Source organism: Gossypium hirsutum, chromosome D09 (genome assembly GCF_007990345.1).
Source record: "Gossypium hirsutum isolate 1008001.06 chromosome D09, Gossypium_hirsutum_v2.1, whole genome shotgun sequence".
Taxonomy (NCBI): Eukaryota; Viridiplantae; Streptophyta; class Magnoliopsida; order Malvales; family Malvaceae; genus Gossypium; species Gossypium hirsutum.
Window position 1 is genome coordinate 30,336,649 of NC_053445.1, and position 26,390 is coordinate 30,363,038.

The 26,390-nt window shown below is 34.8% G+C and overlaps 1 long non-coding RNA gene and 1 pseudogene across 1 annotated transcript; one reads left to right on the top strand and one right to left on the bottom strand.

Moving 5' to 3' along the window:
* Positions 1-3,896: 3,896 nt before the first annotated feature.
* Positions 3,897-5,508, top strand: LOC107892648 (1-aminocyclopropane-1-carboxylate oxidase homolog 1-like; annotated as a pseudogene).
* A 15,725-nt stretch (positions 5,509-21,233) lies between these two features.
* Positions 21,234-22,574, bottom strand: LOC107892962 (uncharacterized). Its single transcript, XR_001682678.2, has 2 exons — positions 21,920-22,574; positions 21,234-21,634 (listed from the first exon to the last, which is right to left on the bottom strand). It is a non-coding gene; the product is annotated as an uncharacterized lncRNA (long non-coding RNA).
* Between the last annotated feature and the right edge of the window lie 3,816 nt (positions 22,575-26,390).

The window sequence follows — 26,390 nt, forward strand, 5'->3', positions numbered from 1 at the left end:
TGGCTCAAACCTACCATAGGACTCGGAAAAGGATACATATAAGGGTAAGGGTACATATAAGGGTTAGGAAACGGACCTGGCATCATCTGAAAAGGCGGTTGCGTGGGTATCATCAGTTGATTTGCTGCATCGTGTGACTGACTCGGTGCACTCGTTGGGCCTGGTGATTGCATGGCCGTTGATGATGAGCCAGGTGAACGTCTGAGCCTCGTTGAGGGGCTGCTTTCGTCGTCTTGTCGTCTTGGATTTAGAGGCCCGCGCCTTTCCTTTTTGACACGTATTTGCTGCTGCCTCTGCTCTGGCGTCAGTAAATACGGCTTGCCATGGATCCTAAACCATGGCATGTATTTTGGAACGCACGCTAACTCCGGAACGATGATTACTTCCCAAGTAGGTATATATTCATGCCGATCTTCCCACATATCTATGTACCCGGACTAGTATCTCGGCCAATCCGTATTCAATTACCGAAGGTCGATTTTGTGTTGCTCGTCAAACTCCTTAGGATCTATGGGAATCGATTGTCTACATCCAAACTGTCGTAGCACTCTGTCTGACTGGTGCGGCTCCACGGTTGCGTAGTTAATCAACACGACTTTCACGTGCCAGGCATTCGGATTTTGTAAAAACTCTTCCGGAATTACTGCCCGAATTGTCGGATCCTCGTATGGTGTCCATTCAAACTATATGAACATGATAGAAATATTAGTTATATACATAATAATACTAAATACTAAATACTAAATATTAATCGACTAGCGAATGTATGGAAATATCTATTTGCAATAATACTTACTTCTGCTTCCGACCGTTGGTCAAATAGAAGCCGTACATCTTCAAGAGAGGACGGTAATCCAGCATAACTTGCCGGATAGTTCCACCTAATTAAATAAATTTTTAGCATACTTTTATTTTTAAAAATCTACATAATAATTGTAAAAATGTAATATAAAATTTACCTCGTTATGAGTGGGAATGTCTATGGGTGGTTCAGTCGAGGACGTAGAAATGGAAAGCGAAACCGTGCCCATGACTGCAGTAGTGATAGGCAACCTCCGATTTTGGCTCTCCTCGGTCGCGTCGCCTCGCACATCTTCCGATATAATGTAGCCAACACAGCAGACCCCCAACTGAATTCACCGGTTGCTCTAAAATCAACGAGTTTCAGCAGCCATCATAGATGTACGTGGCTCCGTGACGTGTTGGGCATCAGATAACCTCCAATTATTTGAAGAATGTATGCCTGAGTATATCGGATTCTTTCAATCTCGATTGAATCTTCATTCGGATCAGCGAATGTGTCACGTAACCAGCCCATCTCGACCTTACCTCCCTCAATTTTCTTCAGAATTGCGCCCAAAAGCTCGTAGCACACCGCCTCCCAATTGCTAGATTGGGTAGACCCGGTGACTGGGTGCCCGTCCACCGGCAATCCCAATTGCAGATGGACATCTTCTAGAGTGATAGTGCACTCTCCACATGGAAGATGGAATGTGTGCGTCTCGGGTCTCCACCTCTCAATGAACGCAATGATCAGTTTCGGGTACAACTTGCATCCCCGGCCTACCGTCGCCACGTGCCAAAAACCCGCTTCCCGCAGGTGTTCTCTACCAACGGTGATGGAGGAGCATGCATATTCCGGATATTGCATTCCAATACCTGATCTACCTCCTTTTATAACAAATAATAAATTAATAATTATCTAAAAATGCATAAATAAAAAATTCTTAAATAATATTTAAAAATTAAATTTAACACTTACCATTTTCATTTGTTCCACCGATATGTGATGCTTATCAAGACGAGTCAATGATCCGGCCATTGATGAAATCGGAAAAATTTTTACGATTTATAAAAATATAAAAAAATGTAAAATTATTTTAAAAAAGGAAATTGAGAGAAAATTGAAATCAAATATGGATTTGAGAGAATTTTGGAAGGAAATTAAGAGAATATTGAAAGGAAATTGAGAGGAAATTGAAATTAAATATGGATTTGAGAGAATTTTGGAAGGAAATTGAGAGAATTTTGGAAAGAAATTGAGAGGAATTGAGAGGAAATATGAGAGATGATTTGTTTGTGAAAAAATAAAAAGGGGTGGGGGTATTTATAGTTTTTTTTACCGTTGGGGGGGGCAACGGTCAAATTTTTGACCGTTGGCTACTGTTCAGGCGCGGGAGGAAATCGCGTCCACGTAAGCGCGAGATGCTTACGTGGAAGGAAATCGCATCCTTGAGGGAGCGATTTCCTTCCACGTAAGCATCTCACGCTTACGTGGATGCAATTTCCTGACGCGTACCCTGACATCGCGCTGACGTGAACGCGATTTCGCGGAAAATGGACTATTCTGGTAAATAATAAAATAGAGGGCCCATTTCGGTAATTTTTTACAAAAATGGGCTTTTATTGGTAAATTTCCCTAGATAATCAGTATTGTTAAAAAAGAAGAGGAAGATAATCAGTGTGTTAGAGACACTCAAGGCTCAAAACAAAAGTCAAAGCTCTTGAAAATGGCTGAAATAAAATCAGAACCAGCTGAACAATCCATTTACAATCGGATAAACGAATTGAAGGCTTTCGATGAAACATAATCAGGAGTGAAAGGCCTGGTAGATTCAGGTTTATCAAAGATTCCGACCATTTTCATCAATGAAGAGTACAAGCTTGAGAGAAACAACAACATCCATAACCAGAAATCTGGAGGCTGCACCAACAATGGCGGAATCCCGATCATAGACTTGACCGGCGTCGACGATGATCCAAATTTACGTCGCGAAATAGTGAAGAAAGTTGTTGAAGCTTGCAATAAATGGGGTTTCTTTCAAATCTGTAGAAAAAGAATCTGAGACTCCAACGTCGATCCTGTATGTACCTTTACTTTAGTTATAATATTAGATAAAGCTAGCAAAACTTTACTGCTAGGATTACTCTATCCTAGCTAAAGACTGTGGAAATTCTGTGAAAACCACTGCTAAAGCTTTAGGCCTAGGATTTTAATAAACATAAGCTAACTCATAAAAAAAATCTAAAAGTGTAGATTAGTATAATGAGTACTCATGGTCATGATGTACAAGGGCATGCTAGACAGAGTCGAGTGACTCGAGCCGAATTCTCTTCTCGGTGCAATGCATAACACAAATACAATAACTAATTATTATTTAAACCTAAATGATTACAACTATTATTTACAAATTTTAAAATAGGAGTTTTTATTAATTTTAATTTACAATCCCACATAATAAAAAAATTTGCTTAAAAAATAACTTGCTTTTTTTATTACAAAACTTGCCATTTTCAATCAAATATTAAATGTGTGTGTTTTTTTTCTCAAGTTGTTTCCTTTTATGTAAGTTTTCTCTTTTAACTTAACTTTAGATTTATATTGTTGTCATATTTTTTTATCTTGTAGGGTCGAAAATGTGAAATTTCCTTTTGTGTTTATCCATTCTATTTTAAAAGGATAAATATACATTTTGGTATGTAAATTTGGTCTCAATGTTCAAATTAGTATTTAAGTTTTTTTTTTGTCCAATTGGGTACCAAAAATTAGTTTTAAGGTTCAATTTCGTACCTCAATTTTTTTTGGTCCACTCAAATACATAAATTTAGCTTTTTGGTTCAAAATGATACCTGAACTTAGTTTCGTAGTTCAAATTTGTTCAAATAACTAAGTGCCAATTGGACAAAAGTTCATGTACCAATTTGAACCAAGAAGCCAAGCTTAAATACCTAATTTTTTCGTATCAACTATACTAAATAACTCTAGGCCCAACATGCAATGGACACTTCTACCCAAGTCTCGATCTTTAAATCCAAAAAGAAAAAACAAAAGAATCTGATCTTTATCTTCATAATAAATGTAGATAATCAGTATTGTTAAAAAAGAAGAAGAAGATAATCAGTGTGTTAGAGACACTCAAGGCTCAAAACAAAAGTCAAAGCTCTTGAAAATGGCTGAAATAAAATCAGAACCAGCTGAACAATCCATTTACAATCGGATAAACGAATTGAAGGCTTTCGATGAAACAAAATCAGGAGTGAAAGGCCTGGTAGATTCAGGTTTATCAAAGATTCCGACCATTTTCATCAATGAAGAGTACAAGCTTGAGAGAAACAACAACATCCATAACCAGAAATCTGGAGGCTGCACCAACAATGGCGGAATCCTGATCATAGACTTGACCGGCGTCGACGATGATCCAAATTTACGTTGCGAAATAGTGAAGAAAGTTGTTGAAGCTTGCGATAAATGGGGTTTCTTTCAAACTATCAACCATGGGATTCCAGTAACGACTTTGGATGAAATGATGGATGGGATTCGGAGGTTTCATGAACAAGATAAGGAAGCTAAGAAAGAGTTTTATTCTCGAGATATAACTAGGAAAGTGTATTATAATAGTAATTACGATCTTTATTTGGCTGAAGCAACCAATTGGAGGGATACTTTGAGTTGCGCTATGGCACCTCGTGGACCTCTTCCTCAACAACTGCCCGCTGTTTGTTGGTAATTCTTTATTATTATTATTGACGTGTTCCACTGTTTCATTTCGTTAAAACTCATATACGAAGCCAACTCAATTTGCAGAGATATATTCATAGAATATTCAAACAAAATGGTGAAATTAGGGCATACTTTGTTGGAATTGTTCTCGGAAGCTTTAGGTCTGAACCGCAGTTATTTGGAAGATATTGGGTGCGGTGAGGGACTGTTTGTGATGGGCCATTACTACCCACCATGCCCTGAACCGGACTTGACATTGGGTACCAGCAGTCACACTGATTGTGGCTTCTTCACCATACTTTTACAAGATCAAATCGGCGGACTTCAAGTCCGCCATCAAAATCAATGGCTTGATGTTAATTCTATACATGGAGCTCTTATTGTAAATTTGGCCGATATGATGCAGGCAAGTCCACCTTACCTTTAACCTTAATATGACAATTACAGTATTTTTGTCGGTATTAATTATAATTAAGGCTTTGAATATTCAATTTTTTCATATTTTAAGATAAGAGTTATGATTTTCATGAATTTTAAAATACGTAATTTGATATATATTTAACCTTCATACTTAAGTATATGTTAGTTATGGTTGTATAAACTTTTCTTATACTCCAGTATATAGATTTTGAGACGTTTATATATAATGTACATTTTATTCAATAGATTCTAGATTATTGTGATTTTAGAAAGTGAATACTTTTTAACATTTTTCTTATATCTATTCTAATTGTTTTTTAACTTTTATGCAGTTAATATCTAATGACAAATTTATTAGTGTTCATCATAGAGTGCTTGCTAATACAAGAGGCCCAAGAGTTTCTGTAGCAAGTTTCTTTAGAACACATCTTCTACCAGAGAATGCTTCGAGGCTTTATGGACCAATCAAGGAATTGATATCTCAAAAAAACCCTCCACTTTATAGGGAAACTACTACCAAAGACTTTGTGTCAAACTACTACTCCAAAGGGCTTGATTGTAAAACTCTTCAATACCTTAAGTTATGAGTTGCTCATGTACCTAATTGAACTATTTTCGAGCTTATATCCATCTTTTGTCGAGTTTTATATTTTAAAGTTAAAATTACTTGAAGTTGTGTTTACATTATAAGACATTCACCATGGCTTGTTGCACCTTCATTAGCCTAGTTTGTATAAACGATGCCACGTCCTTTGTGTTCTCTCTTGAGGCTTTTTTTTCCCATTGTCACAATGCCTTGATTCTCCATCATGCCCTCTCTGTTAAGCTAAATACCAAAAACATAAATCTTTCGTTCTATTCATTCATCAGCAGCTTATGCATTTATACACAAGTCAGAAGTAACGTACTTAACTACTTCAAATAGACTTCAAATAACTTAAACCGTTCAACCAACTATTATCTAAATTGTTGCCTTAGCAGTTACTCTAACATCCTGATTTTATTTAAACATTCAACTTTGACAGTCAACACCATCAAGAGCACTGGAACGAACTCGCAAGCTTTATCTAAAAACAGTGAACTGTTTTGGCGAAATCGACTTGGTGAGGACATCAGCAACTTGCTTTGTAGACGGTACAAAATTGACCTGTAAAACATCATCCAGAACCTTCTCACGAACAAAATGATGATCAATCTCCACATGTTTCATTCTAGCATGATGTGTGGGGTTGGCAGCCATGGTGACTGTAGACGTATTATCACACCAGACCACTAGTGTCTGACATGGTGCCAGACCAATTTCATCTACCAGTTGTTTTATCCACAACAACTCTGACACACAATTAGCTAAGCTACGATATTCTGCTTCAGATGAAGACCGAGACACAACAGCTTGCTTCTTGGAACACCAAGCAATTGGATTGGACCTTAGGTAAACAACATATCCTGTGGTTGACCGTCGATCGTCAACAAAAGCAACCCAGTCAGCATCAGAATAACATACCAGCTCAAACAGTCCATTCGTGAGAAACAAACCATGATCTATAGTCTCTACAGGATACCTCAATACTCGCTTAACAACTTTCCAATGAGTATCACTAGGGGAATTCATAAACTGACTTAGTTTTTTAACATAAAAAGCTAAGTCTGGTCGTGTAATACACAAATATTGAAGCATGCCAACAACACTCCGATACAAAGGACCATCAGCAAATGGTGGACTATCGTTTGACACAACCAGTTTGGAAGTAACGACCATGGGCGTAGGCATGGGCGTTGCACCTATTATCCATGTCTTATGAAGTATATCTAAAACATACTTCTTTTGACTAAGCACAATTCCCTTTGCCACATGTTGTACTTCAATACCCAAGAAAAAACTAAGTCTACCCATGTCTTTAAGAGCAAACCTATTGTGAAGTTGTTGAATCACTATGTCTACATCTACAACGGAGCTGTCTGTGACAACTATATCATCCACATCAGTCATGAGTAAAAGTAGCTGCCCAGACGAAGGATCAACTTTCGATGCCCGAAACCTCAAGTTATTCACTAGATACTACTTTCGTGTTTGAAACCATGCACGAAGAGCCTGCCTTAGTCCATACAAGGCTTTGTTTAGGCGACACACCAGTTTCTGACCATTGTCACCAGCTACTTCGAACCTGGGTGGTTGTTCCATATATATTTCTTCTGTTAACTCCCTATTAAGAAACGCATTATTCACATCAACTTGTCTCAATGACCAGCCTTTCATGACAGCGACGGAGAGAACCGTTCGTATAGTTTTTGCTTTAACTACAGGGCTAAAAGTGTCTCGAAAATCAAGTCATGCATGCTGATAAAACCCTTTAGCCACCAAACGCGCCTTATACCTGTCCACTGTCCCATCAGCCTTTTATTTCACTTTAAACAGCCATTTACAACCAATAAATTTCGATGAACAGGTGGAGAATAGAGAGACCATGTCTTGTTTTGAATAAGCGCTTGTAACTCCTTATGTACTACGACTTGCCAACATTCCTTTTACATTGCATCATGAATAGTAATAGGAACATCATCTGATGAACAGTCTGTTGCACTTAAGTATGCTTTGGGTTTAAAAATACTCGCCTTGCTACGTGTAACCATTGCATGTGAATTAACAGGAGCAGACGGTGGTGGAGGTGACATGTGTGTTGCAACCAAATTAGAAACGTGTGGTGCAACTGAATTAGATCACATGGAGTCAACACTGTCACTAGTAGATACTACTGGACTAGCAACTTGAGGCACATAAGTCGCATTTATTAAACCAGTAGAATTAACTACAGGTACAGGAGCAGTCACAACAACATGTGCTGGACGAGCTGGTGGCACGACAAGTAGCCTGAAACTAGACCGTAAGGATGACACTGGAGGCACTGACTTGGAATTGAGAATTTTGAAAGGAAACTCAGTTTCATGGAACGTCACATGGCATGAGACATATATCCGCCCATCATTAGCTTGACATCAATATCCTTTATGACACGAAGAATACCCCAAAAATGTGCATGGTGTCGACCTATATTGCAACTTGGACATGTTGTATGGTTGAAGATTGAGAAAAAATAGGCAGCCAAAAACTCTAAACAGTGAATATGCTGGTTGTTTCTAAAATAATTTCTCATATGGCGAAACACCTAAGGGAGAGGATAGTAGCCGATTTATCAAATGAATTGCACTACTAAAAGCATCATTCCAGTAGTTGACAAGCATGGACGCGTGAGCCAGCATAGAGAGACTAGCTTCAATGATTTGTCGATGCTTGTGCTCGACCAGTCCATTTTGCTCTGAGGTATATGGACACATAACACGCTGAACAATTCCCTGTTGAGACAAGTAACCCTTCAACACTTGAAACTCTCCTCCTCCATCTGTTTACAAGGCTTTGAATCTGAACCCAAGCAACCGTTCAACTTGTCTATGAAAAATAGGAAAAATATTGGAGACATCGAAATTTTTCTACAGAAAATATACCAAGGTATATCTAGAATAAGCATCGGCAAAGGCAACATAATAACGAAAACCATTTGAGAAAATCGGGGCTGGTCCCCAAACATTAGCAACCACTAGTTGTAATGGCATAACATACTCAGACAAAGACAGATTAAATGGTTGCTTATTTGCATCAAACATTATATTACACTGTCGTAGAGCCTTTTTAAGAGTTCCATTACGTGGATGACCCAATCTAGCATGCCAAATACTTAATGGCGTTGTGATTGTAGTATGGAAACATTAAGCTGAGTCAGAAGACACCATTGTTGATGCGTAATTACTCAAGCTTAACTTGTACAGCCCATCATGCACCGAGCCTCGAATAAGAACTTTCTTGGTCTTTAGATCACGAACTAAACACTATGTAGGATAAAACTCAAATATCACTTAATTATCTTTAGTAAAATTGGATACAGACAACAGATTTTTTGTTATGCCAGGTACAAATAATAAGGATTTCATGAACAAAGGTCGTGATCGAGTAAGCAACGATGATTGACCAGAGAACATAACTGGAAGAGCAGAACCATTGCCAACATATACTTTACCTGGACCATTGTAATTCACATCTTCACCTAAAGAAGCATAAGAATTTGTGAGATGATGAGCAGCACACGAGTCAGGATACCATGCACTGTTAGCCACTGTTGTAGGAGTTGCAAGACACGCCTGAGACGAGGGAGTTGATGAAGAAGAACTGCTAGACTGTGAAGCATTATGAAAAAATAGGTTAGACCAGCTGGTAATAGGTAGAGAAGGACAAGACCAACCTAATGAAGGACCGAAATTAGTAGAGGGTGCACTAGCCACGGAAGACATCCAAGGTAAAACTGGAGAACCAAACCCAAACATACAAAGATTTGCTTATGGAGGCATGGCTGGTCTATACCCTATATTTTTGTATGAAGAATCAAATCGATAATAGCATCTATCAACAAGATGACCAGGCTTCCCACATAGCTGACACTGGACACGAGATCCATACGAGCGACCACGTCCCCGTCCTCGAGCTGGTGTGGTACATTGATACTCTGGTACAGAACCATTGTCAACCACCAAAGATTGAGACTGATGAGATACTAAATTAGTTGAACTAGGAGTCTCAAGAACAGTCATCTGTTGTCTAGCTTTCGCATCAAGAAGTATAGTAGTGACCCCTTGCACATTATAAGGTACCTGGCTAGCAGTAACAATTGTAATCACTGATTCATATTCTGGTGACAGTTCATTAAGAATAATAGTAACGTGCTCATGATCACTGATAACCTCTCCACAGCTAGCCAAGTTGTCGCAATACCCCTTGACCTCATTAAAAAATCTTTCATAGAAAGATCACCTTTTTTCTGATAATGTAGCGCTCGTCTGTAAAACATTAACCTAGACATGGTTTTGCTGCCATACAAAGTAATAGCAGTCCAAATTTGGGCACTAGTATCCAACCCTATAAGATGAGGAAGAACAGCAGTACTTACAGATGAGAGAAGCCACGAGGCCAGTGCACTATCTTTTATTCGAACTGAGCAAACTCAAGATTCTCCTACAAAACACCATCATCATCTGTAACCTATCGAGGAGGAGGAATAGTGAGCGAGTCAAGAAAATGCTGAAGCTTGTACATTTTGATTGCCAAAAGCACTTGCTGACACTATAATAGGTAATTATTATCATTAAGCAACACGCTGACTCTTTTAGTCGAAAAGAAACGACTATCTACAACACCATCAAAGAAACTCAAAGCCACTACTGGTGTAGTGGATTGCATAGCAGACGAACTAGAAGGCAAGGCCTTTAAAAAAAACTCAAGATACTAACCCCAGGAAAAAAAATGGAACAACTGATACCATGTTAAGCTGAATACCAAAAACATAAATCTTTCATTCTATTCATTCATCAGCAGCTCATGCATTTATACACAAGTTAGAAATAATGTACTTAACAACTTCAACAAACTTTAACTAACCTAAACCATTCAACCAACTATTATCTAAACAGTTGTTTTAGCAGTTACTCTAACATTCTCTTCACTACCAAATAATGCCTCTAGATCCCAAGCTTCTTCATTGTTGGAAGTAATAATATTACTTTCCATAGGATTTTTCTCCGACCAGCAAGCTCTTGCCATGTAGCCCTTTTCCTACAATCATAAAAATTTCCTTCAAAATTTTTATTGTTGTTATGGTTGTTCAAAACTCCCCCTTCATGAATGTTCATTTTGCCTTGATAACCTTTTGACTTGTCATCATATTTCCTGGACCCGCCAATGTCATGCAGTTTAAATTTCCTTTTGCCATTGCTAACACAGGGTGCCACTTCTTCATTCTTTAGCAAGACTCCTCCAATTTGTTTAGCTAATGTTTTTTTACCAACTAACAAATTTTCAAATTCAACAAGTGATGGTTGATTTTACCATCCTTGTATAGCACCAACAAAACTCATGTATTCTAGCTTCAACTAATGAATGATGATTCATTTCATTCCAGCATCATTGATAGAAGCTTCAAGATCCAACTCAGAATTCTCTCGACGTAATGTCTTTACTTTGTGGAAATATTATGTTATTAACATATTTCTTTGTGCCACTAACAACATTTCGCTATTTAGAAACTGGAGCTTTATATCATTTTTTTAGAAAACGACTTGGCGAGTGTATCCCAAGCTCCTTCAGAGTTTTGGCATCACGTATGTCCTCTAACACATCCTCTTCGACTGTTGTTTTTAAGACGAACATTACCTTACCAGCTTTTATTTTCCCATTTTCTTAGTGTGTCACTTGTATCCTCAGCTTCCAATTGTGTCACTTCATTATCGTCAACAACCTCTCAAAGGTCTTGTCCTTGCATATAAGACATTATGCAAGTTGACCAAGTATTGTACTTGTTTTTATTAAGCTTCTTCATTCTGACAACAACTTGTAAGTCTGTCATCGTATCAACAAATCATTCTCACTATGGAATACCTAAATTTATAGTGAAAGTAGTTTGTGAACAATGAGGCAGGTAAGTTCCCAAGAAAGAGAGGTCAGTCACGATGGTCAATTTTAAGTATTGAGTCTTTCCTTAGCCAGAACCTTTCCTAGACATGCAATTTCACACTACCACACTTCCCTCCAACAACTAAGAAACCAAGGATAATCTTCAAGTAGCTATGAAATTTCTTCTCTAATGTGGAATATCAAACGATATTGCAACCACGAAGCATACTAAAAGAATTTTCACTCCTCCAACCAAGCTTTGATGTTCATTGTAGAACACTCACTCCCATAACACCACTAAACTAATATTTAACTACACCTCCCAACACTCCAAAATAAGAAAATAAAGGAGGAATTATAAGAAACCAAATAGAAAACTTGATATTTGGTTTTGGTGCAAATAATACTTACAACATAGGTCTTTATATGCCCAAAGTCCATTTTCTCTTGTTTTTTAAGCAATGTGAGATATGGTCTTTTTATAGACTTGAATAACCATATTGTCTTTTGGTCCCAAGTGACATAAGATTCATTCCTAAGACTAAGTTTAACTTTAATAACTGAAAACTAAACACAAAAGTAACTTTGTACAATAATAAACACTAACAAGAAATATAAAATTAACTAATAATCCCCCACCAAATAGTATTTATGATTTGGTTTTAAAATTTTTAATTTTACTATTTAAATTTTATTTAAAAATGTACTTTAAAACATATAAATATTTGAATTAATTTTTATATTAAAACATATAAATATTTCATATATTAATATTAAAGTATTTAATATAATTAAGATTATATAAAATTTAAGTTGGTGACGAAACGAGAAGGTAATCTAATTATATTATTAACTGTAAATTTCATTTTCATCTATATTCATATCTAAATTTATACATATAAAATATAAAAAATATATAGAAATGAAAATTATTAAATTATTTAATAATAATTAATTTGAATTAATATAGTAAATTCAAAATTATGTTTATAAATTTAAAATTTTTAAAATTTTATAATATTTATTTTGATTTCATTATTTTTTGTCAGCAATATTATTTAATGGATAAATTTTCTATAAAAAATTCCCTGATCATAATAATACGAACCAATTTACACCTGCAAAAGAATCTATAACTTAAAACTTTTTTTACCATAAGTTAATAAACAACACCTTAATATTATTAGCTCATAATCACATATATATATGTATGTATAAATTAAATAATCCAAAATATTTTTTAAACATACGAGAACAATTAACATCCAATGAACAGAAAAAGGGATAAAATATGTGAACCAAATTCAACCAAGGACTAAATGAAATTACGTGCTCAACGAGTGAACTGAAATGAACTAAGGATTAAACAGTAAAATTGTCAAACTTTGATGGGCCCAAACCGAAAATAAGCCATGAACTTCAAAATATACATATCCCCACATGTTTGATTCAAAATAGGCAGCAACTTTTCTCCAATCCCATTTCACTAAAATATAATTAAGAGTTAACTTCATCATTAGTCACTACATTATAGATAAGTATTCGTTTTAGTCACTTACTAAAAAAAGTTACAATTTAGTCACTGAATTTTTTGAAAATCTTCTTTTAAGTCACTGAACAATTGAAAAGTTTTTATTTAAGTCACTATGTTATTAAGTTTTTTGAATAAAAAAGTTCTTGCACTAAGCTCCAAGTGACAATTCGACGTTGGTGTCGGGACCTTGCCAACAGAATTCTCCCAAAATTGTCTAGCAGCATTGGTGTCGCGACTCTGGTCCTGATGTCGCGATTCTGGTCCTGATGTAGCGACTTTAGCTCCTTGAATAATTGGGATCTTTCTACGGTGGTGAGTGTCCTCGATGTCACAACTTTAGCATCATAGTGTCGTGACCTTACCACTTGCTATTGCGACACTCAAACATTGGTGTGACGATTTTGTTTTTCAATTGGTTTGCTCTTTTTTTATTAGACTAAAGACATGTTTAGGTTAGTGTAGTAATATAAGTTGTCTTTTGTATTACGATCCAACCATGTAATATCGCTTAGTATTAGTTAAACATTAGACAACTAATGAGCTAATATTTGCTTCTATTTTGCTTTTCGTGCAAAAACCACATGATGACCATATACAAAGGGTATTAATGTAACCATGGATAATTTTATTAGTCATTGTAATACCCCGAAAATTTCTACAATAAGGAAAGTAAGATAATATCTCTAATATAGTAAAATAAGGAAATAAAGTGATAAAAAGGGTAATTTTGAGTTATGTCAACATTAGGAAGTATATTATGACATATTAATTCAAGAAAAGATTAAATCACAAAAGTGAGAAAAGTTTTGTTGCCCAAGAGTAAATACTCAAAATTTGAGGGGTTAAACTGTAAATACAGAAAAGTTGAAGGACCAAAGGTGTAAATATTTTAAGGGTGGAATGATCTAGAAACTAAGGAAAATGGATGGATTAGAACCAAATTAAAAAATGTGAAGAATTTTGAGGGACTAAATCGTAATTTTACCAAATTAAATGATGACTCAATGATGGAATTTTAAAAGATTATAAAGGGCAGAATGGTCAATTAGAGAGAGAGAGAGAACTCTAGAAGGTAATGATGATGTTGGTGATATTTTTATTAATTAATTAGATAAAAGTTATTTAATTAATATTTTATTAGGATTTTTAGTATTATCTTATTATTAAATGATTAATAAAAAGGAGGAAAGATGAAGAAATCATCATCTTTTCCATGCAACCAACGTGAGAAGAGAGAAAAGAAAGAAATTTTCCTTTCTTTACAATTGGTCCTTTTACCAAAAATTCACTATTTTCACTTAGAAATCAAAGAATCTTCATAGCTTCCAAGAGAGAAAAATAATAAGGAGACAATGGGGAGCTAGAATATCAAGTTAGATTCAAGAAATAGAAGCTGAAGGAGAGAGAAAATTAAGTTAAAGATCGAAATCAATAGCACAAGATAAGAACATCAAGATTTCAATATATTTTTGAGTTTGATTTTATTGAAAAAGTAGGAAATTAATGTTATAGTAGAGTTTTCTTATATAAGGTCTTGTGTTCTTGATATATTAGTGAAGGGAAATAAGTGAAAGTGATGAGAAATATTATAGAGAAAGGGAATAAGGGAGTTATAAACTTAGTAATCAATATCTTGCACTAAAACAGTTTTGGATAGCAGCAGTAGGTTAACTTTGAAAAATCACTATAAATATTGGAAATCGAATTAGAGAATGAAAAAATATGGAATAGAAGAAACGATGTAATTAATGGAATTGTAAATCATGAGATATAATAAATTTTGTGAGACAAGGTCAGAATGAATTTGGGTTCCCCTGTTCTGACTTTGGAAAATCATAAAAAAAATTGAATAAAAATAATTAGAGGCTTAAATTTATATTTTTAAAATCCTTAATTAGTCTATTTTCAATAGAAACAAACGATAACATCATCTAAATTCTGTACAAAGAGATAATTAATTTTTAGTGAAGAGGGGTCAAAACTGTCAAATAGTGAAACAGGGGAACTTTAAAGAATAAAATCTACTTATTGGCTAAACCAAAAATTCTTAAAATTTTATGGAAAGAATATATGTGAGTCTAGTTTCAGAGAAAATTTACGGATCTCAATTCAGAGTTTTGTAGCTTAAGATATAATTAATTTAGTGACTATGACTCAAGTGAAAAGCTTGTTATGAGTAAACAAGTAAATAGTGGTATTATGTATATATCAAGAATGTGAAATGGAGTGGAGGAGGAGGAAAAATATATGTGAATATTCAGCTAATATGAGTTTATTTTAAAATAGCTAATTTACATGTTTTAGATTCAGGGACTAAATTAAATAAAAGTGAAATTTTAAGGGTAATTTTATAAAAAATGTCAAAATGACCAAATTGTATGAAATGAATTTTTTTATTATAAATTGAATGAAATATTAATTTAGATCAAGATTGGGTGGAAATTCGAGGAAATGAAAATTACCAAAATGTCCTTAAATTTTGGTATTTCTGCAATTTAGCCCGATAAGTTCATGTAACTTGAATTATATTCTTAAATGCTTGAAATGTTGTTATTGATGTGAATATGATTTGAATGTTCATTGTATGAAAATTGATGAAACATTGATATATTTGATAAAAAGGGGAAGAAATCCCGGTTGAATGGAAAGAAAATTCGATGGATCTCTGAAAAGGAATTGACGGTAAAAAGGATCTAGCCCGAACGGGTGATCCTATCCTAATATAGCACTCCCAAAGAATATGTGGAAAATGGATTTAGCCCGGATGGGTAATCCGAATTAGGTTCTGAATTTAGCCTGGACTGGTAATTCAGATCCAAGCTCATTAAAGTAATTGTCATTGCAGGGGATTTAGCCTGGACTGGTAATCCAGCTGTAAGGATAAGGTTCGCGGGTGTGTGCTCTTTGAAATGAAAATGTGCGCACATGAATATGAATTAATGGACCTGGATTTGCACACTAAAATTGTATCTTTGAAAATCCATCGAATTTTTGAGAAATTCAACGGGATAAAAATGGAAAATAATAAGGGTAATAAAAAACATGGAATTAAATTATTATTGGAAATATATTATCGAATTTAATACCCAATTTTGATTGAACGCGGGATTGAGTACAATCGTTCTATGCCAAAGGATGAATTGACGGATAAGACCATAACTGAGTTATGGCATTACAAATGTGAAGGATGAATTGACGGAAAATTACCCAAGTAAATCGAGGTTCAGCATTTGTTGCGGACTTTCGTGTTTACTATCTGTTTAGCTCTCATGAGCTTAAGTTTAGCCTTCGGGCTTTTGAAAAAGATGTACTCATGTCCGTAAGTCGTTCTTCGATACAGAAAGAAACGGTAAAAGACATATGTGGTTGAATTGAAAGATTTATAGATTATTATTGGTATTGATCTAAAATAAAAGTAACCATTGATATTTAAATGATATAACGGGTAAAGTTCTGAAGTGAGATAACATGAGTTTGAAATGAACTATTACCGGTATGTACGCGAAATTCATGAAAACTATGGTACATGAAATATCGAAATAATGAAATGAATGATATATACCTATGAAAAAACGATAAGAGAATGATATGTATCATGACATGTAAATGTATGATTATCTTTAATATGTTGATACAAGAAAATTATGCATGATGGGTTTATATGTAATGTGTGCAAGTACACTAACTAGTGTTGTTGCTTGATGCTTAGGCAAGTGCTAAGCTATCGGTTGAATAGTAATATGATTATTTAATGGAAGCATTGAATTGATAAGTATTTGAGGGAAAATATGCTAGTGTTCATGAAAAAGTGGTATGGTTTAAATTATGTAATTTCTTATTAAATGACTTATCATGTGATAAATTCGGAAAAGGCTTTAGTTAAATGCACTAGCTTGTGACTATGATTGAATGATATGTTTATGACTTGTGTGTCACGCATATGGAATAAGTGTTGAAATTAAAGAAATGCAAATGAAAATAAAGAAATTATGAAGAGTTAAAGTTATATAAAGTCCTACTAAGCTTGGGATAATATGTAAGTGATACTGTGAATTTATTCACCTTGTGAGTTGATGAATATAGCTTCACGGGTACTATGGTATTAATATTGGATTATTCTTGATATGTATAGATTTTATATTTTAAATGAACTAATATGATTAAAGACTACACGAGCTTACTAAGCATCCATTGCTTACGTATTTATTTTTTTATTTATTTACCTTACAGATTATCGAAAGCTCGATTGGGTTGGAAGCTTGTCAGATATATATCACACTATCCATTGGTTCTATCGGTAATTTTAGATGATTTGATTCTGGTTATAATGGCATGTATAAGTTAATTTGGCCAACGTTGGCTCATTAATGTTTTGATTTTGGTTGGTTTCAAATATGAATGCTAGAAGAAATGAAATGTTTGAAAATTAATTTGTAAATTTTGGTAATCCTCTGTAACCCTATTCCGGTGACGGATTTGGGTTAGGGGTGTTACAACCAATCTGTTCGAAAATATTACAAGTGTACATAGACGAAAATACTACACTTAGGACACCAGATCCATCAAAATACTACACTTAGGGCACCAGATCCATCGGAATATGATGCTTTCTAAACCCAATACATAAGTTTGAGATCATAATCATAGAAAAAAAAAAGGGGTTCACCAGTATAATCAACTTATTCTTTTTTTCAGTTAAAGTAGTATGCTTAACCTCATTCTCCCAATTCTATGACAGATTTGGGTGCAAGAATACTTCTAGGGGGAGGAGTCACTGTGATAGTGGAGAAAAACTGAAATGCAACTCAGGGGTGATAATGGTTGTTGTGATTAAAGATATCATTAATAACTATAACCGTTTTCTCCTCGACTTGAGTTTTAGCTTTTTCTCCACCGTCATAGTCACTCCTTCTTGAAAGTTTTCTTACCCCCACCTTTGACATAGATTTCGGACGATGAGGTTAAAGATACTACTTTGATGGATTAAAAGAATAAGTTAATAATATTGGTGAGCCTCTTTTTTTTCCTATGATTATGATCTCAAACTTATGTATGGGGTTTATAAAGTATCCTCTTCTGGTGGTAGGAAACTTGAACCCACAACTGCATAACCACCGTCAACTAGGGGCGAGTTATACTCAAACCCTATGATCGTATAACCACCGTCAACTGAGAGCCCTAGTTATACTTCTACTTGTAACCGTATAGCCACCGTGAATTGGGAGCCCAAGTTGTAATGCGATATCTTCTAAGGTGATGGTGCACTCTCCATAAGGCAAATGAAATGTATGGGTCTTCAAGCGCCATCACATTACTGTGAATTCAAACATACTTTAAAATTATCACAATTTCTCCCTAAAACATAAATACAAATAAATATTTTTCCCCAAATTTTTAACTATTGAGTATCCTCATATTTCAGTCAAATTTGAGAGATGGTCTCTTAATTAAACTCTGTTTATTTGTTTCAATCGAACTCTGATTAGACTAGATTATTTTATTATTATTGAACCTACGAATTTAGCCTATAAGTAGGCTCTTTTACAACCTTAGAAAACACGCCCATTAAATATTAGAACTCACAACACTTCTAGAGAAATTTGTGTTTATGTTTTGAGGGTTCTTTGTTTCGGGTTTCGGGGTGTAATTTTTATCTCCATTTTTTTGTACTATTCGTTCTTTTTCCATTATAGTAAGATTATCTTTGCCGGTCATTTTTATCCTATTTGGAAGGGTTTTTCAACTTTAAATTTGTGTGTTCAATTTCTCAATTCTTCTACTATTTTTATTTGTTTGTTGCTTAATCGGGTCAATCCTCAAGAAGTGATATTAAAGCTAGTTTAATTTTTGTAGATCAGCCTGTTCAAAGATTGTAGCAACAAGGTTTGACATTGAGAAGTTTGATAATGTCACAAATTTCAATCTGTGGCAAGTTTATGGCAATTCTAGTTCAGACCAGTCTTAAAAAGGTCGTTATAAAAAAAGCTTTAGAATCTAAATTAGACAGAATGGGAAGAGCTTGATGAAAAGACCCTATATGCAATCCAATTGTACCTCTTGAATAAGGTATTGTAGGAGGTATTGATAGATAAAATCTCATCCGCCTTATGGAAAAGGTTAGGAACTTTTTATGCGACTAAGTCTCTGGCTAACCATTTAGTGTTGAAATAACGTTTATTTACGTTTTTCATGAATGAATGTGAGATTCTTGGAGATCACATTAGTCAATTTATTACTCTTTTGAATAGTTTAAAAAATGTTGAGGTTAAGATTAACAATAAAGATCAGGCTATGCTATTATTGTGCTCTTTACCCTCTTCATACAAATCTTTTAGGGAGACCCTAATTTATGGCAGAGACAAACTTTCGTTCGAGGATGTAAAGGATCATTTGTTGAGTAAAGACAAACTCAACAATGAGTTTAGTTCGAATAGCAAGGCAGATAGACAAGCTTCTATTTTGGTAGCATCAAAGAAGCAAGACAAAAGGTGTCGCTATTGTAAGAAGTTAGGTTATGTCAAAGCAGACTGTTATAAACTGTGAAATAAAAGGGCTGTTGAGAGTAAGAAGGAAGATGTAGTTGGTGCTAATTTGGTCGATGAAAGTGGTGATGATTTCTTGTTAGTGTCAAAGAGAAATAGCTCTAAGCTTACATCTGAGTGGATCCCAGATTCGGGATGTTCTTTCTACATGTGTCCCAACATAGAATGGTTCTCCATATATAGTTCGGTTGAAGGTGGACATGTGCACATACGAAACAATTCATCCAGTAAAGTAATTGGTATTGGTACTTTTAAAATTAGGATGCATGATGAGACGATTAGGACACTCTCAGATGTCAGGTATGTACCTGATTTACGAAAGAATCTCATCTTATTGAGCATTTTTTTACTCAAAAGGTTGAAAAATCAACATTGAGTCGAGCGATATTAAGATGTCTCCTAGGGCTCTTGTTTTGTTAAAAGGTAAAAGGACCGATGGTCTTTATATTCTAGAAGGTTCTATAGTGGCCAGTGAAATCGAGCGTCCTTCATCCATTACAGAGTCGAAGTCAACTCGTTTGGAGCGAAGACAACTTGGTCATAGGAGGGAAAAAGGTTTGACTGTTTCATTGAACAGAGGTGCTCTTTTGGATGCATGTTTGAAAAGTTAAGGCACTGTGTTCATGAAAATCAAACCTGGGTTAATTTTAATTTGGTAGTGCACAAGTCAAAGGCTAGAAGTCTTCCAGCTTCCAAGCACAAATTCAACTCAATTAATTCTCTGCATAGTTCAAGTTAGGCCTGTGGCGTGCTTTGGCAAAGATTGCGTTGTGGAAATATGAGTCAAGGTGGAGATTTGTTGAGTATGTCTCATATTTCAGTCAAATTTGAGAGATAATCTCTCAATTAAACTCCATTTATTTGTTTCAGTCGAACTCTGATCAGTCTCAATTATTTTATTATTATTTGACCTGCAAATTTAACCTATAAATACACTCTTTTACAACATTAGAAAACACACCCATTAAATATTAGAACTCACAACACTTTTGGAGAATTTTGTGTTTATGTTTTGAGGGTTCTTTATTTTCGGGTTTCGAGGTTTAGTTTTTATCTCCATATTTTGTACTATTCGTTCTTTTGTCATTATAATAAAATTATCTTTACCCGTGGTTCTTTTATCTTCTTTGGAGGGGTTTTTCCATGTTAAATTTGTGTGTTTAATTTCTTAATTTCTTCCGCTATTTTTATTTGTTCATTGCTTAATCGGATCGATCCCCAACACCAACACCCAACACAAAAAAATATTTGGAAGGAAGAAAACGCGACCTGCTGAAAGCGTATTCTGTTTCTCTCTCCAAAATCGACCTATTCCCTTAAATTTGAGAAAAATTGCCTAAATCCCTAATTAAGTTTTGAAAAATGGCATTTTCTGCTAATTTTCCCTTCAAAATGATGTTTATAAATTTTTTAAATTTTATAATATTTATTTTGATGCCATTATTTTTTTAGCATTATCATTTATAATATTATTAAATGAACAAGTTTTCTATAAACAATTCCCTCAATCATAATAATACGAACCAGTTGACACAAACAAGAGAATCTATAGCTTAGAATTTTTTTTACCTTGAGTTAATAAACAACTCCTTAATATTATTAGCTCATAATCACCTATATATATGTAAAAATTAAAAATTATGTAAACACAAGAGAACAATTAACATCCATTGAGCAGAAAAAAGGATAAAATATGTGAACCAAATTCAAGGAAGGACGAAATGAAAGTATGTGCTCAACGAGTGAACTGAAACAAATTGAACGATAAAATTATGATGAGCCCAAAAATTATTTAGTTGTTGGATGACATCTCTTCCATTCAAACACCGAGTCCACTTTGTAAGACCATATTATTTCCCAGCCCATAAATAAAACCAATATAAATGCAAAAAAAAAGTCCATTTACATAAAAAAATTCCAAATTACAATTACCCAAAACCCAAACCTAAACTATCAACCCAATTACCCTAGCCCAGACAGGCCCAAAATCAACCCAACTTCCAGCCAAAGAAAGACCAGAAAACCCTAGCATTCAACCTCAGCTGCCGCACGCAACATGGAGCCAAGTCCCTCCATGCGTGCTGAGCCCCTGCCTCCACGTGCGCCTCCGTACACGCCACGTCCATCGCCTCCGTAAGCCGTACCTGCAAATAGGATGAAAACAACGCAACAAAGAAAGAGAAAAACATTTTATTTTTTATTTCATCTGTATTTTTTCGAATATTTTGCTATAAAAAAAATAGAAAGCCATTGTATTTTTTTATGGGGATAGATGAAAAGCAATAGAGAAATAATTTTTTTTTCAAAAACCAGTAAAGAACAAATCATTTCAGGTGGTTTTCTGACTTCGTTTTATTATTATTCTTTCGTTTTCTTTGATTTGTTTTCATTTTAGATGCAAAAAATATAAAAGAAAAAGGGTGAGTTACCTTTGTGTGCGCCATCTAAATCTCTGCTTGCTCCGTCCCAAATCAGAGCTGAAAGTGGAGGGTCTCGAGTCTATGCGGCGGCGAGAAAAAAACACAGAAGTGGCTACTGGTTTTAGGGTTTAAAAAGGGCTATTTAAAGTAGGGAAAATGGCACCGTTTAGGGCTTGTGTCAATGGCTCTAAAACGGTGCCATATTGAGCCATACCCGATGACCCGACCCAAATGAGACTAGATCCACGCATTTTGGCAGGGGGAGGGATATTTGCGCATCAAGTCCTTTTGCTTTTGTGCCGTAGTTCAATCTAGTGTTTTTTTTGTTTTGTTACTTTAATCTTGGCCATACAATTTTCTGCTGATTGCATTTCGATCCCCATTGGAACGTAGCATTTTGGAAGGCAGGGATTAATTTCCCTTTTGACTGCTCTCTGTTATGCGTGTGTTCAATGGGGTTTGCATCTTTGTATTTATTTCGAATTGGCTCTCAAATTTCAATTTTGATTTCAAAATTAGTCTTTCTGTTGTTTTTGTACTATTATTATTATTATTATTATTATTATTATTATTATTATTATTACTCTTATTTCTTCTTTATATTTTAGATTATGTCTTAATTCTGGCTTGGTCTTTAATAGCATAATTTTAAATCGAATTAGTACTTATTTTAATATATTTATTTATAGCCTATTTTAATACTTAGTTTGACATTACTTTTAAACTTATTATTAATATAATTTTAAGATGTAGTATGCTATTATTTTTAAATTATCATTAACATGTTTTAAATTTATCATGCATTATTTTTAGTCTATTATATACTTTTATTTCCAAACTTAACATGTTATTATTTGATTCATTATTTATTAATATATAGTTTTTATAAGAATTTGATATAATTTGTATATATTTTAATGTTTTCTTTTAGGTTATATCTTAAAATTCATTTTTGTATATCTATATGCTAAATTTTTGCATAATAGTTTTTCTTTTTAAATACTATTATTCAATGTTGTTATTTTTCTCCTTAAGTCTATTTGGAAGTCATGCATATAATTTATTGTAAAATTTTTATATATATAATATATTGATTATATTGCTTTTTTTTTTGTCTTAGTATACCTTTCAAAATAGATGATAGATTTATTTAGATTTCGAGTTTTGATATTGTTATTTGTATAATGTGATTAAAATCATTGTTGCTATTCTTATTTGCATTTATCTATTGCTCATTCAACCATCTGTACATCATACATCGACATTGAATCATATTACATTTGTTTTAAAAATGGTGTTTCATTGAAGCATTCAAATCATTTTATTTCCATAAATTTTTAAAGTGCTTGTTTTTCACGATTCTCGAGAAGGTTGTGCCCTAACTTATTGAGATTCAATTCTTTACGATAAATTTAGATAGCCAAGTATTTATTTTACAATAAAACCATACAAATTTTAAATAAAAGTTTTTCGGGATTTCAAAATGTTGGATCCTAACTCACTGGATATGACATTTTGCTACCTCGAATTAAGGATTTTAAAAATAAAGGCAATATTCGATATTTAGGAATTTCAAGAAATTGAACCCTAACTTACTGGGTTTTGATTTTTCATTTGACCCAAATAACCAAATATCCTTCTCAAAATGCATGGGTTTTAAAAGTCAAAAGATAAACTTAATTTTGAAGATTAAAAATGTTGTGCCCTAACTCACTGGGTATGACGTTTTATTTCTTTGAAATAAGAGTGTTTTATTTTTTTATTTATTCAAGTTAAAAGGATCGTATTTTAAAATATTTTCAAAATTTTGACACTAAGACATTAAACAATCAATTTGGTAACAATTTTGGGCGTTACGAGGGTGCTAACCCTTCCTCGTGCGTAACCGACTCTTGAACCTTTTTTCTCAAATTTCGCAGACCAAAATCATTTTTAAGGTGAGCCGATCACACCCCAATAAAGGATCGGTGGCGACTCCAATTTTTGTTTTTAAAGTCGACAACTAACTTTTGTTTCAAAAAAGTGGTTTCGACAGCTTGTCGACTCCGCTGGGGACATTTAGAGAGTCAAGCCGTAAAATTGATTATTTTCTGTCTTACTATCGAAAATTAAAAATTTGATTTGAAAAATTACCTCCTCTCATTGCATTTATTTATGGTATGATTACTATAAATTGAGTTTCATATCTTGGCATCATATTGCATAAGGACCATTTGGTCTTACCTTTTTAAGTGGGAGTGGGAAACTATTCCTTCGTGAGGTTTTCACCTCCGTATAGGATAGTGGATCGCTTCCGAGATACATCCGTACCTATGCCTTTGTGAGATTTCATCTCCGTATAGTCATAGAGAAATGTATTCCCCTGAACCGAACTCAGTTCGCATGAGCCTATAATGGGTGAGGATCGAGAAATCTGCTGGTTCAGGTACCTTTGTCCTAGAAGCCAAACCTCATGTAGTGAACCTTAGGAACTCACCCTAGATAGAACTGCTCCCAAACTCTAGTAAATACCCGAATAAGTGTTGTATTATTTATTGATTGTATTGGTTTCTATGTTTATACATGCTACTGACCTTTGGTGTTTTACTTTAATTGCATGGCATTTTAACCACATGGCATTTCATTATGAAAGGCGTTGGTTCATATTCGGTTGCTAGATAGAAAGCTTATCATGGAAAAAGGGTTTCTTGATAAGGTAGAGGATAATACGGCTATCCGAACTTGGCCCGAGGGGACACAACATGAGAAAGGTGACAGTTTGGCCGAAGGATATGTATCACAATTATGGGACTTTACCCGTATTAGCGTAACTCAGAATAGTCTACAGGAGTTGAAGGAAATCTGGGATTAGTGGAACGATGAGGTTAGACAGCTATTCTACTCTAAATATGGAGATTTGTCTTATCTGTTTGATATGAAGGTAGACAAGAGTCTGTTTCGGGCTCTCACCCAATTTTGGAATGCTGCCTATAGTTGTTTCACGTTCGGGAAAGTCGATCTAGTGCCTACGATAGAAGAGTACACGGCTTTACTTTGGTGTCTGAATATTTAAGTCGACAGAGCCTACTCTCGAGCCGTAAGTGTACCGACCTTTTTGAAAAAGTTAATGAACATAATCAGGATGAGTGAGCAATGGGTTGCAGCCCGAATCAAACACAAAGGGGATAGCAAATGCATTCCTTGAAAGAACTTGAAGGATCTAATCCTAGCACATCCAGATACGAAGAAGAAGGTAGATGTCTTTTCTTTGAGTATATACGGCTTAGTTGTTTTCCCCAAGGCTTTGGGACATGTGGATGAGGCGGCCACTGACTTGTTCGACCGACTTGATAAGAGGGTTACGCCAATTTCAACAATTTTGATAGAAACATTCAGGTCACTAAATGCCTACCGGAGAGCGGGTAAAGGCAGATTCATCGGATGTGCATACTTATTACTCGCATGGTTCCACAACCATTTCTGGAAAGTTGATAAGGTTTCGTATTGGGGCTTCTCTGAAAACTATTCGCCACTAAAGGAGATAGTAGCTTCACCGAGGAGGGACGACATCTCAGAGGAGAAGTGGATGGTCATTCTTCAAAATTTGTAAGAAGAGGACGTTGAGTGGAGAGCTCCGTGGTTGCTTCCGGATATGATTTTGTATCGATGCGGTGATTTTGACTAGGTCCCTTTACTTGGAATTTGGGGAGCTATTGGTTATGCCCCGTTGCTAGTGCTTAGGCTGTATAGGTCAAGGCAGTTTATACCCACAACTCAGGGACTAGATGAGTGTAAATTCCCGTACAAGGGTGATGGTTGCAAAAAGAAGATTCGAGAGATTTCCAATGCTTGGAACCAGACTCGTCGGATGAAGAGATTAGCCGTAGGTCCAATGATGACACCCGAGTATAATGAGTGGTGGGTTATAAGAATCAATGAGAATATCCCCAAGCAAAGTCAAGAAAACAGTTAGTTAGTAGAGGAACATTTGTGGGTTGTCTCATTTGAGCTAGAAATCATAAGACAAGATTTTGAAACAAGAAATGCAGAATTAGAAAAAAAAGATAGAACAAATGGAAGAAGAAAAGATGGACTTGAGGTTAGACATAGATGTTTAGAAACTCGAAGCCGAAACTTTAAGAAAAGGGAAAAATAAGGCTGAAGAGGATTTAGATAGCTTGAAGACAGATTATAAGAAGCTGTGCCTATCAATGAGAGCTGTCGGGTTAGGAAAAACTTCAGAGCAGTGGCATGAAGAAATTCAAGAGGAAAAGGCTAAGGTTGATAGATGGGAAAGGAAATTCCGGGGAGCCTAAACGCGAAATGAGACCCTAGAGAAAATTTTGTCAGAAAGCTAAAATGGAAAAGGGGAATTAAAGGCCAGAGTGGCTGAATTGGATCATCAATGCTGAAATCGTAATTCCACAAGGGAGTTGAGAGCGAGCTTAAGTAAGATGGAAGGAATGAAAAGAAGAATAGAATAATTAGAAATGATACTACA